This window comes from Gobius niger (assembly GCF_951799975.1).
Source record: "Gobius niger genome assembly, chromosome: 5".
Lineage (NCBI taxonomy): Eukaryota > Metazoa > Chordata > Actinopteri > Gobiiformes > Gobiidae > Gobius > Gobius niger.
In genome coordinates, this window is record NC_136856.1 from 30,193,543 (window position 1) to 30,211,029 (window position 17,487).

The 17,487-nt window shown below is 41.6% G+C and overlaps 1 protein-coding gene across 2 annotated transcripts in view; it reads right to left on the reverse strand.

Moving 5' to 3' along the window:
* Positions 1–17,487, reverse strand: part of lingo2 (leucine rich repeat and Ig domain containing 2) — a 536,443-nt gene that overhangs the window by 228,929 nt on the left and 290,027 nt on the right. For both annotated transcript variants that reach the window (XR_013792916.1, XM_079557276.1), the window contains exon 5: positions 7,150–7,237. The gene's annotated coding sequence lies outside the window, so the exon portion shown is untranslated. The remainder of the gene's footprint in view (positions 1–7,149; positions 7,238–17,487) is intronic.

Genomic DNA, 17,487 nt, shown 5'->3' on the forward strand with positions numbered 1-17,487 from the left:
CTTAGAGCCTTTGTTTACGGCACGACATTCCTTGTAGAATTAAACTTGTATCTCAAAAGCCAGTCCGACTCCATCCCTGACACAACATCACTCGTCTCATGATGCAACGGTCGGAAAGACTGCCCCGACGTCGCTTGATAACTCCGCCGCTCTCCCACGGGTGCTTTTGTTAGCTTTTGTCTCCGCCGTTTTCCTGTGTAACTCATTAAAGATGTTACACTGATACAAGGCCATTGCGTCCAACATTACTTTTAGCGACATAATCCGGCGGTGCGTGCCGAGCTCGCGATAGAGACATCAAACTCCGGCGTCTTGATTTAGATGTGAAAACACAATTCCGCGCGCGACGGATCTTCCCACGAGACTGGAGTATTAACATTTAATGGCACAATGATTCTGTTTCTTCACACAGCAACTCCAAAAATAAGAATCCGGGCAAGGAATGCGTGACAAGACGCAGACAGTAGTCAGGAAGTGTAGCGCGGTTTTGACTAGTGCATTAAGCTGCAGGCTGAGGTGATGTTTTTGTGACGAGAGAACGGTTGGGAGTAATGACGTGTCCGTTGACATGCTTTAAAGCAGTGGTTCTCAACCTGGGGGTCGGGACCCCCAAGGGGGTCGCGAGATCATGTGGATAAAATAGCCATATTTTCATTAGCATATTATCTAATATTTTATTGTAGCATGTGTTTGCTATTTTACCAGAGTGACATTATTTTTTCGTAGTTTGATGAATTTCATTTTTTGTTTTTTAAGAATTATGTAGTCTAATGCGGGGGGTCACAAACCCCTTTAGCTGTTTTAATGGGGGTCGCGGCTCCAGAAGGTTGAGAACCACTGCCTTAAAGGGATGTCGAACAATGCGGATGCTGTATTCCGCAGCTGCTGCCAGAAAAAACTAGCACTGTCTCTGAATGCTGCACGGAATGTTGATTTAGAACGGCTTGATATTTTAAACGGTAAAGAAACGCATTTGTTCTTGTTGCGTTCTATGGGATTTGGAGTACAAGGTGCAAGGATTATTTTGAAAGAGACAAAACCAAGTACATGTGGGGGTGGAATGTTGGCCTTACCATTCGATCAATAGTATTTCTACTTATCTAAGTTAAAATATCAAGACATGAGTGTAATGAAGCTTGAGTTTGTTGTACAGCTGCTGTTCTTACGCCATTAGTGTTCATATCAATGCACTCTCCTTCCTTTTGCCTACAGCGCTCATCCGCCTTATCCACTGCAGCAGCAGAATCACTTTATATACACAGCTTTTCTATCCCCAGCCTTTCAGCTGCAGTGTCTTTAAACACGAGGGGATGTGTAGAGTTTTTGAATAAGCTTTTAATATGTGGTATTGATACTATATCAAGTATCACAATACTTTAAATACTTGTGTTTGGAGGCATTTTTCATCACACACTCCATTGTTTTCCAGTAATAGTTACACAACACTTTGTTACATTTTGTGTTAATGCACTTTTCAATCTAAACACTTCAGTAAATGTCAAATGGCATTTGGTTTAAACTGTGGACACATGACTTTTTATACATTTTAAGGTAAACAAATCACTTGTTATAATTACTTACCGTATCGGATACGTATCGGATCGGCCCCTGGGTATCGTGATATGTATCAGATTGTGACAAAAGTGGATCGTCCCAGCCCTAATATATATGTATATTAGCATGGTAAAAAACAAAGTTTCAGATAACTTTGATTCGAACCCTCCATTAGGTTTTGGCATCCATAAGAGGATTTATGGAGAAATTTGGAAGGAAAAGAATAATTTTTAGAGGATGCACAAGGTGCTCAAATTTTCACAGCTTTGAAAGTGACCACAGCATCAACAGAGCCAGACATTGCCCTATTGAAACACTTCAAAGAAAAATGGTCCTCGATAGATACCAGTTCTTTCTCCACAGCTGCTGGAAGAAGTGAGATTGTGGAGTTTAAAGAACTCCGCAGTTCAAAGTAATGCTACCCGACTCTGGCCATGAGTCCTGTGCAGGAGGCTTTCTGTATCTGCATCTGGTATCTTGTACAGATCCTGACTCAAGTTGAAGATGAACTGCAGGACCTCTGTCAGATGGAGTCTTCACGATGCAGGGATTGACGCGCTCAGATTGTGTTATTTCCATTTGGGAGGTGTGAAGACAGCAGTGAAAGATGAAGGGACAACAGTTGAGAATAAGAAGTATTGATTGAGTCGACCTGCCCGGCTTTGATATTAAAGTGAACGTTTTATAGATGCTCAAAGTTTCAGTTTTCAAAGTGACCACAGCATCATCAGGGACGGACATTGCCCTATTCAAACGCTTCAACGTTTGCGATGGAACAGCTCAATAGTTAGCAACCACGACATGATTACAGAGAGTTCTTGTAACTTATGGTCATTTTCCTTGGCAAGGATCCACCTCAAGAAGTTCATTTCCAAGCTCCTGGAACTCTTCATAGAGCAAGATGGTTGGCTAAGGTGATTTACTGCTTTAAAATGTGGATGTTCATAGAGCAGTTCACCTTGAAAGCATCTGAAGAGCGTGGAATTCTGCAGTTTCTTTGAAATTCTGGATCTACCTCAAACATTCTTAAGAATTCCTCCAGCAGACTGGGCTGATGATGCAGACTTTCAAAAGCCTGTTATAATTGTGCATTCCAGGAAAGTTGTCAATGATATTGCAGAAAGGACTTCAAAACGCTGAGCAGAAACAGCACTTATTGCAAGTTGTGAAAGGCAAATCTTTTGTAACGCCAATAAAGCCACAGTGATAAGTGGACCTTCTAAGTAACATTTTATGCAAGTTTCACTTTGTTTTTTCAGAATAAAACTACAAATTATTATAGTATGTCTTTTTCATTTGGCTCGTCATGCTATAGTATAGGGCAATTTCACGTGTCTTGTGCAACCTCTAAATATTAATTCATTTGCATAAAATTTGGACCCAAGCTATATGTGGCCAGATGTAGAACCAATTGCAGGGTTCTAATCTAGGGAATCTTAAAAAAACAAAAAAACAAAACTCTTCCTCACCCTGCAGTCTCTTTTTCTTCCAAGCTCGGATCCTCTACCAGAGGCCTGGGAGCTTGAGGGTTCTGCGCAGTATCTTTGCTGTTCCTAGAACTGCACTTTTCTGGACCGAGATGTCTGATGTATTTCCTGGGATCTGCTGGAGCCACTCCTCCAGTTTGGGGGTCACTGCCCCGAGTGCCCCAACGACCACGGGCACCACTGATGCCTTCACCCTCCAGGTTTTCTCCAGCTCTTCTCTGAGCCCCTGGTATTTCTCTAGTTTCTCGTGTTCCTTTTTCCTGATGTTGAAGTCGCTTGGTATTGCTATGTCGACCACAACGGCTTTCCTCTGCTCTTTGTCCACCACCACTTTTATATGAAACAGGCTTTGGTGTGGCCCTAAATGTTCAAGCAACCACACCCCAGTCAGTGTGCCACACGATATCCAGAATCCAGTGAGCCTTTCTTTGATTTTAATAATCTATCCCCGGCCCTTGCCAGTAGTTTTACATGTTCATTACCTTTACAGAGCAATGAGTTATTGGGATTATGTTGTAGTTTTAACAACCATACTTTCTGAATGCATAGGAATAGTGATGCACTTCATCATCTGGAAGTGTTAAAATCAAAATGGCCATGATTCTACTCTATTACTCTATAATGATTCTACTGTTTGCACCTCTCCCTGCCGGCGTCTATCCATAACCACTGCTTAGGTTACTTTGTGTTTCGAAAAGTTCTGAGACTTTTTCTTGGCGCCAAAGATAAGAATACTAACTCGATGGAAATACTTGTTTCATGAAAATAAGGAACATCCTCCATACCTGCAGCTCAAATACCAACGAGCAGCACACAGCACTTCTTCCCACTGCCCGGTCGAGCCGCTGCCTTGAAATATGTATGGCCCTCTTCCTCTCCCTCTGAGGCTGTGGGGAGTTCAGGGGCTCATTGTAAATTTAAAGTGTGGACCGGGCGATTCAGGGGAGAGAAACAAGGGAGACGGCCAGGGTTCCCGACCTCCCCGACCCCGCCGCATTGATGAGGAATCGGGCCAGTATCCAGCGCCGATTATTGTGTCAGCGGGTTTCCAACGCTCTGACACGGCGGCGCGGTGACACGGCGGGCCGCGGAAAGACAAAGGGGGGGGCGCGGCGCTATACAAGCAGGGCCGTGACACGCGGCTGAAGGAGCGGGAGCCCGGGGATTCGCTGGATAAAACGAAGCTTGACTTAGCTAAGGCAGGGGGAAAAGAAAGAGAAGGCTCGGGGCGATAACCAAGAAGTCCAAGAAATCCGATATCACAGTTGGGTTACGCTTCTCTTGTTCTAATATTACGTTTATTTCGGCAGTATACGAATCAAATAAAAGTTTGTTTTTGTCTGTAGTGTGGCTGAAAGTGTACCGATGCATGATTATGGTTGTTTGAGGCGATGTGAGTATATTTTGTTGACATACTTACAACAGTTACAAAGACATGCTCTGATGGAATCTTGAGTAGATTTTGAATAACATAAATTGTACGATTTAACTTGAAATATAACTCTTCCACTAATGAGTCATTCTTGATATCACATACTGTCAGTGTTAATTTCGTCGACTAAAATATTTAGTCTTAATTTTAGTCAAAGTGATATTTTTGACGACTAAAATTGGACTAAAACTAAATTAAAAGTTTCTAATGAGACTAAAACTATGACTAAAATGTCCAGATATTTTAGTCGACTAAAATAAGACTAAATAAAAATTAAAAGGAGAGACTAAAATCATCTAAACTTCTACTGACAGTCTGAAAAAGCCTCATATTATTTAAATTCTCTGCCAAATGAACAGGTCTGAGCTTTGTTCATGTGGAGCAGCTCCATTAAGTCAAGGACCACGATTAAATATGATTATAATTAATATTATTTATTTATTTATTTATTTCAGTCATGTTAGTTACATGTTTTCACATTTCAACAACTATACATGCTTTTTTTTATACATGATTGAATTTATAATTGAAAATATTGAAATTATAAATGCAAAGTCGACTAAATTAGTCTTAATTTTAGTCGACTAAAATTGGACTAAAATTGAAAAGATGTTTTTGACTAAATCTTGACTAAAATTACATTTACATTACATAAAACTAAAATAAAAATTAAATTAAATGAATACTGCATCCCATTATTCATTCTCTCAATACTTGGTGACGGTAAGCTACTATTGAAGCCACCAATCTGCACCATCTCTGACCAACCATCGACCACTGACTAACACACTACATTCTCCCATCCAAGTACCAACCAGGCCCATCCTACTTAGCTTCCGCGATCTGACGGGATCGAGAATAGCAAGGGCAGTTTGGCCTGAAGAACAGAATGCCAGACGACAAAGGTGTGCACAAGAACAACAATGTTAAAAGCTGAGCAAAAACTCAAATCCGCCATACCAAGAGAAAACTACGTCATGGACTGAGACAGAGCTAAAATCATGGGGACCGAGGACAAAAAACAACGGCGCTGAATAAAGAAGGCAATTAAAATGCGGAAACGTGCCCCTGGGACAGTCAACCAGGGATGAGGGGGCTTTTTAGCTTTTACACACCTGGGACGCTTTGCTGAAGAAGTCAGACTGCCGATGGTACTGTTGTCCTTCCTCCACTGGTAGGAAAGTCGCAGCAATTTATACAAGAGGCTAATTTAGCTGATGTTTTAGCTGCTTATGGTGCGTTCCACTTTCCATCCTCATAAGCTCGAAGTTGTGAAAACAACATGGCGATGCTCAGTGTTAGCAATAAATAAGAATACCCAACTACAATATCCTTACATTTCTAGTATCCTTTAACTCTTTAGTTGTCCTCTACTGCCCGCTCACCGTCTGTCACTCAGCTCCTGTGTGGGAGTTGAGCATCTACGGTTAAAACATTATTTTGTAGAATATAAGTCTAACTACACAATTTGGGTTTTTTAAAGCTCTTTAAAAGGAACAGGCCACCATTTTTCCTTTCTGAGATATGTTCTTACCGGAGCTTCGACGAGTTTATACATACAGTAAATGTCTGGTCTTTGTGCGCATCTGTGGTAGAGCTTGGTCGCTTCTTACTTCACCCCGTTTGGAGCCATAGGAATACACTAGGAGAGGCCAAATGCTTACAACATCTTTGGTCTTTTTGCGTGACTGAGGGCGCACAGTTCTTCCATCCTGTGATATGTTTTTACCTAAGTTCAGACGAAGTTGATACGTACTTGTCTCGTCTTTGTGCTTCCCTGTGGAAGAGTGTGGCAGCTTCCAACTTCACCCCCGTTTGGAGCTATCGGAACATGTTGGCAGAGGACAAATGCTAACAACATCTTTGGTCATTTGGCGTGACTGAGGGCACGCACAAAGACCAGACAGGTACGCATCAACTCGTCTAAGCTCAGGTAAGAACATATCTCAGTATGGAAAAACGGTGGCCTGTTCCTTTAATTAGGGCTTTATTGCGTCTGATGTTTGCCAGCTTTGTCAGGTAAATTCTTTGTATTTGTTTCATTGTCATTGAAATTTCCGACTTGACAACTGGAACACTGAAACTCAGGGGGAAAAAATGCTTTCCCAGCTCCGAGTTCCAACCTCTGAGGACAAATGGCACGCTTTCTTGCCCCCAAAACTAACAAAACACTGAGGGTGTAAATGAATCCTTCCTCATATTTACTTAATAGCGAGCTAAAATAATGACAATTTTCCCCAACATGTAATTACCCCAAAACGGATTTCCCCAAAGATTTTGAGGCTAAGACAAAACTTGTTTCGACAATCTGTTGCCTTTCAAATCACCAAAGGACAAGCGTTAACTACAACTGAAATCACACACCAACAATCCATAAACAAATGCATCACTTGATAGAAGTAATTTGTCGATTTTGCTTTGACATTTTTAACTTTTGGAGCAACAAATAACGCATGAATACGAGGCGGTCAGATTGCGCTAAGTGCACTGACACCGCTGCAGAACTTCGACGGACAATGGCCAGAGCTGTGTCACCGCAAAAAAAGTCCACCATTAGCAACATCCGTGTCCGCTAAATGCACTCCGGTTGACACAAGAATGAAGAAGACGAGGGGGTTCAGACGCGGGCCGTGAAAGCCGCGTAACATAGAGGCCGAGTGAATGCGCGCTACTTACCACTTGGAGATGCGATCATCCACTCAGCCATGGCCTTTTCCGTCGCTTCTCTTTTGCTACGCTCCGATCAGATTTTTCAGGATTTTAGCTGCGGAGAAACAGAAGAGGGGAGGGAGAGAGGGGGAGAGAGAATGAGCTTTGGGCTACAGGAAGAATCGATACGTGAAGATAACCAGCACTTTGGAAGCACAAGTGTCCGTAATGGACTCTGCGTTGGAGCGAGAGTGCAGGTCTATAGGTGTGTGATAATGGGAGAAGATACAGAAAACATGTCGAGTGGGGGACTGTTAGTGGCACATATACATGTCGGTGGGATTCTTTTTTTGATCAAACAATGCACAGAAAAGTATAAGCGACAAAAACTCAATATCGACTATGGTTTTAATGGAATAGGATTCAGAAGTAGGTTGATCAGGTCTCAGGTGTTTGTCAAAACCACCTGGATTTATCTCACTGTTCTGATCTGGGGTTGCCGCAGTTGGCCAGGTCTAGGTTCAGCAACACCATGTGCCCAAAGAATGAGATCAGTCGACGACCTGAACATATTCCAAATGCATATTCCAGTATATTCCAAAATGTCAATGACAGGATTCATCGGGCTGAATTTACATTGAGAATGACAAATTATCCACCGGTTTAAAGGAATAGGCCACCGTTTTTACATACTAAGATATGTTCTTGCCTAACCTTAGACGAGTTAATATATACCCGTCTGGTCTTTGTCCGTGCGCTCTGTCACGCAAACGGAGCACATACGCAGCCTCTCCCACATGTCATATAGCTCCAAAAAAGCTCACGATAGAAGCTACCAAGCTCTTCCACGTGTTCCCTATTTAAATAAAGTTACGTGAAGTGTTTTCATGCGAAGTATATTTACACAGAAATGTAACATGTCGATTTTATAAGCAGATAAAAAGGGGTACTATATTGTGAGGCGCAATGATACGAGGAGCACAACGTCCGCGCAGTAACTCCTAAATGTTATTGACGGAAGTGAGTGGGGGGAAGTCTCAGAGGCTGCGTATGTGCTCCGTTTGCGCGACAGAGCGCACGGACAAGGACCAGACGGGTATATATTAACTCGTCTAAGGTTAGGTAAGAACATATCTCAGTGTGTAAAAACGGTGGCCTATTCCTTTAAGCAATGTCTTTTTGAAATGTTTTCATCAGTAGGTAGTAGTAGTGAGTAGTAGTGAAGTCTGCTCTGCTCCACCACCATCCCCTCACCTGGCTTTCCCCCGTCGCCCACGCCCCTCACTCCCCTCCACATTGTTTAGACCACACACTGCTCTGATTGCATTCAATGAGCCACGGAAATCTCATTAATCTTGTGTGAAACACACATTCATCCGCATAAATAAGATATTGTGAGATTTGCATTTATTTGCTAGACTGCAACTTTCATGAACGTCTGTCACTTTTTTTTAACATTTAGAACATAATATAATTCCATTTAGAACTAAGTTTACAGCGCAGTACTTTTTCTTCCCGCAACCTTGAATGCCTCAGCCTCTCCTCCGGTGCAGCTTTGCTTTGTGAGGAAAATAAAAAAGGAAAAAGACCTGACAGCTCCTGTAGATATTGGATAAACAAACAAACTGACATTTCACGAGGATATCAGCTGCATCAGAGCAGGTCGGTCAGATGCTTATTAGTTCACGATCTTTTTGTAAACTTCTGTCATAATGCTAAACTGTTGCTGCGTCTTCTGCTTCGAACATTTGTGATCTCTTGTTCACATGTGTGTGAGGGTTATGTGGGGGTGAGGGCATGGATCTATTATAATAAACGGGTGAGGGAGAGCTGCAGCGCTGGTCTTCTTCTACAGTTTGTGAAGAGCTAATTGGTAATGTATTGTTACCGGACTGGCAAAACAGGATTGCTTAGAGAAGCTTTAACACAATAATATTAAAGGGGGGGGGGGGGGTATTAAGCAGCAAAATCGACTTTTTCAAGCTTTACATCATATTATTATGTCATTCCCTCATTAAAAACATACCTGAAGTGTTGCCTTGGCACATTCACGTATTTTTGAGTAATCTGTAAAAACTCTGATGGCAGCCATCTTAGGGATAGGTTTGCCTGAGTCCTCCAAGGAACGCCCCCGCCTCCTGGAGACGCCTCCGACCTTTCATCACCAGCCGAGTAACCAACCACTGCTCCTCAGCAGAACCCCCTCCCCACTGATGCCACAGACAGCGTGTGGAGGGGGTGTGTCGGAAAGGGTCAGAGGTTCTTAAAGAGACAGAGGCCTATTTCAAGACATTCGCTACAGCCATTTTGAGAAAGCAATTTTATACAAGGCAGTTATTCTAATTTACTGCCTTTACAGACCAACAGAAGGTTCCATCATCATTGTAGTGTGATATAGACTGGTGCTATGTGATTGAAAAAAGCATAATACCCCCTCTTTAAAGATTTTACTGAAAAAATGTACCCAACTTTCTTTAGTTTGACAATTTTTGTGATGTATATATGTGTATATGTCCTTATTGGACACTGACAGGAAGTGACATAGATAGATAGCAATCTATTTTAAACAGTTGCCTTGCCAACCATGTTATGTCAGTGGGAAATGAGTCAAAATGCTATAGAACTTTACCTCTATCTATGCCACCTCCTGTCAGTCACTTCAAACTTCAAATAAAAATAACTTTCAACTAAGTCATGTTTTCAAAAGCATTAAAAAATATGCACTTTAAATGTTACTGAAAAGCGCTACACCTGTTTGGAGTCAGCATTTAAGTCTACATTTCACAATCTTGCATGCCATTAATTCATAACAAATGCAAAAAGTATGGTCCAAAGCACATTCAGCTGTGTTCATGTTTTTGATGAACTTTTCAGCATTTACTTTTACACTATTATTTTGCCCAACTTAGAAATGATACGTTTCTAAATTGGCAAGTTTGAATTTCTCATGTCCGTCCATCCATGTCCCACCGCATCACATGGCAGCGATTTCTCTAACATCAACAATGTGTCCCAATCACACAACGCTGCAACATTTCCAACAGTAACGCTTTGTCATTTGTGATTCTTTACCGAGTACCTCAAGTGTGGCCTTTTTGATGCTAAAATGCGGTTATGGAGTGAGGCGCTCGCACACGGGGAGCTTAAAAAGTTCAAATGACATTTAGAACAAATCACCTGCCATCACCAAAGTGCACACACTCCGCGCCTTTTATCTCACAGTATCAAAAGCATAAATGTCAAGCGCAGAGAGGGCCCTATTCTGCCCGGACAGCACTTCACTCGAGGAGCTGAACATCCTTGGTAGGCCTCAGCATATTTTACTTGTTTTCGTCCCACCTTACACACAACATAGGTATTTATTTTTGTAAGATTCTATGCTTGAAATGACCACTATTCAAGGGGCAACAATTTAATCTACAGCAGCAACAGAGAAGGGGGAGGAAAAAACCTCTTCTTTTACCTACACTCAATCCTGAAATGTGGATGTCAGTTCTTCCAATTAAAGATACAGAGACACCAAATGGAACAAAGTGATTTAACGTCCCAAATGTTCTAGTAATAGGCGAGTGAAGCCTTGTAACACTTCAAGGGCCCTGCAGGCTTTAGACCAGGGGTGCCCAAACTTGTTTGTCTCCAAGGGCCAAAATGAAAAGGTGCTTGTGGGTCGCGGGCCAAACACGGCAATGTCAAGTGTGAAACACATAACTGCAAATAATAATAGTTATTTTATTTTTTGGTATACATTTGCAGTTGATTATATCTAGTTTAGTTTAGTTTATTTGTTTATTTGAGCAGTTGAAATTCTGCTCAAATACAGACAGTGTGTAGCACAAAACATGCTACAACAAATGTTAACTATGGCAAAAGCCCAGTTTTAGTAGAACTAAAACAACTATTGCAGCAATATAGTGCAAAATGTAAACAACAACACCTATAGAGTACCTACAGTGACTTTACCTCATTCATTTGTTAAGTAAGAAAATGCCACATTAGATTCTTTTGTCAGTCAATTTCTAACATGTACCTTTGTTGATGTCAACAACCATTACAATAAAAGTTGAAAAAATTGGAAAGTTGCTGCTTCAACGCTCTGTGATTGATAAGGGGTGAGACAGTGCGCCCAATTTGACGGTGGTGGCCAAAAAGTGTACTGCAACCACATTTACCATTGAGAATGAATGGGAGAGCGTTAGTATTAACCATACGCAACGCAAAAGTTGGTCACTCTCTGGCGGGCCAACTTAATTGTTCTGGCGGGACAAATTTAGCCCGCGGGCCCCACTAGTCCCCACTAGAGCACATCTAAACAAGACTTAAAAGTGCATATAACTGAAAGTATTTTATCTACACTCTTGCCTCTTACTGTAATTGATTAGTTCTATGTTGATGTTTTTATTGATTGTATTTGTTTTCTTATATTTATGCAACTGTGAAGCACTTTGGACTGCCTTGTGTATGAATTGTGCTCTACAAATAAACTTGCCCTGCCCTGCCCACTTTGGGCACCCCTGCTTTAGACAATAACGTTTGCGTTGACATGGTGCACTCTGTGTCATTTTCACCTAGTGCAGAAAATGTGTTGCTCGGGGGTTGGACATGGGTTGAATAGACACCCATGGCGAAGTTAACAGCGGTCGCTCCCCGAGCTTTTGCGCAGATCGGGGGTGACTTTATAAAGAATAGGAAGAGCCTGTATTCTGGCTGGCCCACAGCCTGGCGCAACGTACACCACGTGAACACAGTTAAATGGGAAACGGATACAATGTATTCATCACGGGTTTGAGTTACATCGCTATTGTATGAACCAAAAAACATCTGTATCAGTAAAACTCTTTGAACTAATAAACTGCTGAACGAATGAATAAGATGGTGCTTTTATTTTGGCGTGCCGCATCGAAACAGGAAGTCACTTCTTGGGTGGCGTTGTTATGATTTGAAGTTATGCACAGAGTCAATTCATACTTTTGTGACCAGCTGCTTCCAGCGCAGTGTATTGAAGCAATCTGCGTCAGGAAGAGCGATACAAGCGCCGGGTTTTTGGCCATCACTACATAACAGTGAATGCTAACCGTAATGCTAACATTAGCTTCATGCTTATGCTAACTGCTAGCTTTGAGTGTCAGTTTTCCACTTCGGGTGGACAATCTCCTGTGAAAAAAAAAAAACTTTTATAATGGACTGATTTTGACTTGACTTCTTTTGTGCTAGATATGATTTTCGTAACATACTTCCTTCCCCCTCATTAGGCCCCGCCCCCTAATATGACAAATTGCTGTCTGTTTCTATAAAAGAAATAACAGTTAAAAATGTAGCAAAATTGTTTTATCAATTATATTTTAGCATATTTTTTATTGGTTAGCATTAAATAAAGTTAAATTGATACTCATCCCCAAAGTGCTAGCTTAGCTAAAGCTAAGGCCTACACTAAACAAATAAAGTTGACCTTGCAAATCAAACAATATGATACAGTGGGGGTAATGTCCTTTTTGGCAGATATTTCAGAATCATTTCAATCCAATCTTGATCACCATCTTACATTTTGTCGATTACAAGAAGCTACACTCAAAGTTTCACTTGGCTTCACTTCTGGTTTGACATGTTGATGAGCAGAGCTGAAAACCAGTCGTACAAGGTTTTTGCATCCAAAAACGTGCTCACTCCACAAACTCAATTCATTTGTCCCTTTTTGGTGCATTTTCATCGTGTGTCGTCCAATACACTGTAAAACTGACCTTGCAGTCCGTAGGCTAAAGTCTATTACGCTGCCGTCACTCAGAGCACTATTGCTTGACTCCTCTCCTATTGTGCGGGGTTGTCATCTGGATCTGGAGTGCCAGTACCTAGCGCCGGTCTGTAATTACCCGCGTACATTACTTCTGCGAGCGCCCCGTGTCTCTCGCTCAGCCTCGCCGGCTCCCCTCTACTTTCGCACTTGTTAATTGGACCTCTAATGTGATTAATTGGTTTCTTGTCAGTGGGACCAGTGCGCTCGAGTCGGTAAAGAACTCTAAATCAAGCGTGCATTTACAAGCAATCAAACTTGGGCGAAACGAAAAGAACCTATAAAAGCGGTCCAGCTGTGCACGGTAATTGGCCGGGCTTAATTAGTTTTGTACCGCTGGATGAAGTACACGGGAGTCGGGAGAGCTGTATTTTGCGCAGTTAGTCTACAGCGTTAGCTTTGAGCGAATGATCAAGGGTCACTTTTTTGTGATTGCTTAAGAAAACAGCTGGCAATTGGATTGAAAGGGGGCAACAGATCTGTTTTTTATTCATATTAAAAAGTTCAAATGAATGTGAATTTGGGGATTTGGTACCGCATGAAGCAAGCCCGTCTAAGAATAGGCAGAAACAGAAGGCGCAGTATGTGCACATCCTGCCAACAACGCCGAATTATTGTGGACCTTTTCTTTGTGACGGAAAATCCAATGAATACCGGTACCTGTGAATGTTTAGTTTGGCTTACGCTCTCCAGATGCCTACATTATTTTGAACCTACATCTTAGAAGCTCCATTTTTTAACTTAAATAGGAATACTTCTGCAGACACTTAAGTTCTCTAACTGTTCATCTGTTCGGGTAAGACAGATTGTGCGACCTGTGCCAGACTGTTTTTTCAATACGCCACACTGTGCCTGAAATAGAATAATTTCACTCTAGCCAAAAGTTGTTGTTTTTTAGCAGTGGCAGTGTTACAACACCTCAAAAAAAAAAACAAGCTCAAAATTGAGTTGAGGAAGTACAGACTGCTTGGTCAAAAACTTTTACCGTCTCGATTTAGCCTTTCAAACCGGTCTACCAGAATGACCAGGGACTTCATGTGCACTGTAATCAAAGCAAAAGGCAGACAAACAAAATACTACTAACCTGTATTGGTCAAGTCCCTTTGTTCCTAGAGACTAGAGGCTTTTTCACACATTTGGTTCATGATCATCTTTCTTTGGTTAGAAAATGTCCTGTTAAGACCCTCCACCCCTCGCTCCCCATCAGAACAACACTGCTATCGATCACTGGTATCACTAGTATCACAAAAGGCTGGAGCTTGTTGCTTTGTTATTGAAAAGCTCCGGTGGAAGCCTCCTCGAAAGTGTGAACATACAACTTTGTACATGTTTTGAATGAGGTGTCAACATTGTAACACTGTAGAAAGTTCTAAAAAGTTGAATCATGCACAATATCCCCCACCTGTATCTGTTGGATGTTAGTGTCCTGGCTAACACTGCCCCTCATGGGAATAAAAGAATTTAGAATGGACAAAGCCTCCTTAATAATCATCTCTGAGAAATCCTGAGCTGCATCATCTTTTAAAGTGCTAGTCTCTAAATTTAAAAGTAAACAATCAAATTCATGCCCTCTTTAAACAGAAAGCAACTTGTAACTGGTGTCTTTCCCAATTGAAAATTACGACTTGCGACCTCAGAGCGCTCCAGGTGATAAAACTCATATGTAGCAAAATGGCTAATGCTACAACTGTTAGCTCATTCGATGCTAACATTAAATGAACGTTTCTCCGAACCAGATATAATTAAAAACATGCAACATAACGTTATATTGAAAACTGATCAACAGCAACGTCACTGATGCACTTTCTTTTGTTACAGTTTAATTATTAGCTGCACTCTTCCACTGGGGGCCGCCATTACTGTCTTCATCTTGCATTTGAACTTGTAGCAGTCTGGAGGACTTCGAGTTTATAAGTTGTAATTACCAGTTCAAGTGGCGTTCCAAGGCATTTTTCCAAGTGGGAGGTGGGAAATTTTGTTTCCAGTTGCCTGGAGTGTACTGACAGGCTGGCTCATAGGAAACGCTCGTCTCATTGGTCAATGTGGGAGGATGCGAGACTCTGATCAGTTGCTAAGATGTACATCCTAATGAAAGACCAGGCGGTCGATTTTGCACATTTTATGAGATTAAGAAACATGTGGACTTCCAGAATATCACTTTAAAACGAGCCACTCATTCCGTATATTCAGGTAATAAACTGACCACATCCTTATGCTTTGTGGCTTAGTGCACAGAGAAGTCTTCAAGGAGGCTACAACTTGTTTGATTATTTACATTCAGGTGTCTCTGTACACTAAAGCATTTTTTTGGGGACTTTTCTATAATAATTATTTGCATAATTGTTGATTCTACATAGCGTCAGTGTACAAACCCATTGCAATGAATCAAACTGGCCAAACAGTGAAAAGGTCATTATTGAGCAACATTTTAATCTGCCAGCCACTACATTTGCTCTGCACATTATGAAACGGAGTGTGTCCTCTGAGTTCAGGCGCAGATTGAATATAAAGTATTCATGCCAGGGTTATTGAAAGGACTACATCCACTTCAATGGATCCATTTTGCAATATGAAATGTCAAAGGCATTTTGCTAATCTTTAATATCAAGGGCATGACAAAAAGGGGATTATTATGAATTCTGTCAAAAGTGCCTTTCACGCCCCATCAGTATTCCACGTCCATCTTCAGAGTTGGGGCCCTGGCGGCGGATAAACCATCCAACAAAAAAATAAAAAAACACAGCGCAATTGTCCTTGAACTGCTAATGGCGTGCTAATAGCGGCGAGTGTCAAAAGTGATTCGAAGCAGAGTGACTTTTCAGAGCGGATGACTGTATCCATTCCGGGTGCTGTGTGGCGGTGTCGGAATTAGCCAGGCCGGACACGCCTAGCGCATAACGACCATAGCTGCTTCCTCCCACCGTCTGGAGAGACTCATTACACGGCCAGGCGAAGGCGGAGGTCACTCAAACTTTCACTCCGTGTTTTAGAGGGGATAATTGGCGACTGTGTCAGATTGAAGGGAAAGGCCCTTCATTATAAAGAGACACTATGGAACACTCAAGGACACTTCGGCATGTGCATCCGGGGGGCGCGTTGTCATACATTTTTCATTAGATGTGGGGAGGGCTGTGTTGCGTTGGTTGTGGCAATATGATACTTTGGTTACAACGCATCCTCTGTAAACTAGACAACTTATTTCCATGGAGTCTTATAATCTCCACTGGCTTACAAGAAAAACAAGTCGCCACAACAAACAAAAAGAAACAGATCATGAGCTCCAATATTTGATTGGACCGCCTTAAGGCGAGACACTGCAGGTGAAAAGGGAAAAAATGTATATTTACAGATATCAATTTGAAACTTTTGCTGTCGATCATTAGCATAAATGTGAGAAAAAAATACATTGCACGATTTCTGTCATTTTATCTTTTCATATAAGAACAAGGTGTTTTATGCCTAAAAATGCCCCAAATTTCCCATCTTTTCGGCAACGAGATCTGAATATTGGATAGAGCTACATTCAAATTTATGGTTTCATTTTATTGATGAATGAGATACCAAGACTTTTTCAGAGGGGATTTAGGATTTCTTGTTTAGTTTTAAAATTAGCTGTTTATTAGTGGAAAAAATTGTAAAAATTCATTTTCGCCTTTTTTTTTGACATTCAAAACTCAATAAATGGGGCTCGGGATTAAATAATAAAAAATCCCTCTGAAAAAATCTTCCAAATATTGTTCAGTCCAAGGCTGGAAAATGTGAAGTCTTTAGGTCCGACTGACGTGGACATAGTGTCGCCACAATGACAGAAAAATGTGTTTTGAGAAAAAGGCCCCTGAAATTGTGTTCTCCCATATAAGTCTATGGGGGAACATTGAATCAGCGCAATATTTAAATATGTTTTTGTGAAGATTAGGCGTATTTTTCATTTCCGGGTGAAAGCTTATATGTTCAGAGACCAATATGGCCCAAAACCTGAAAACTGAAAAAAAAAATGTTTTGCCTGTAGTGTCTCCCCTTAAGCTTTGATCACAGTACACATTCGCTGTGGCATTGCTTCAAGAAGCTTCTGCAAAGTCAAAAGATCCAGTGTTGCATTCATTTTTCACCAAGATCTTTTGTAGGTGATGGGAGAGTGTGACCACTGCACAAAGTCTTCTCCAGCACACCTCAAAAAAAAAAAAATCTCAAAGGTCTGGACTCTGTCGTGGCCAATCCATGTGTGAAAATGATGTTTCATGCTACCTGAACCACTCTTTCACAACGTGAGCCCAATGAATCCTGGCCTTGTCATCTTGGAATATGCCTGTGCCATCAGGGAAGAAGAAGACCGCTGATGGAATAACCTGGTCATTCTGGATGTTCTAAACCTAGACCTGACCAACTGCAGCAACCCCTGATGAGAACAATGAGGTAATTCCAGGTGTATCCAGTGTATTAAACTTGCTAAACTTGTAGGTAAGATGTACTCCTGCCACAATACACATTACAGAACATTCCAGGTTATATGTCGCAAAACGCTGAGTCTTAAATCAGTGGTGCTCAACTGGTTCGGCGTCGGGACCCACGATCACCCTGGG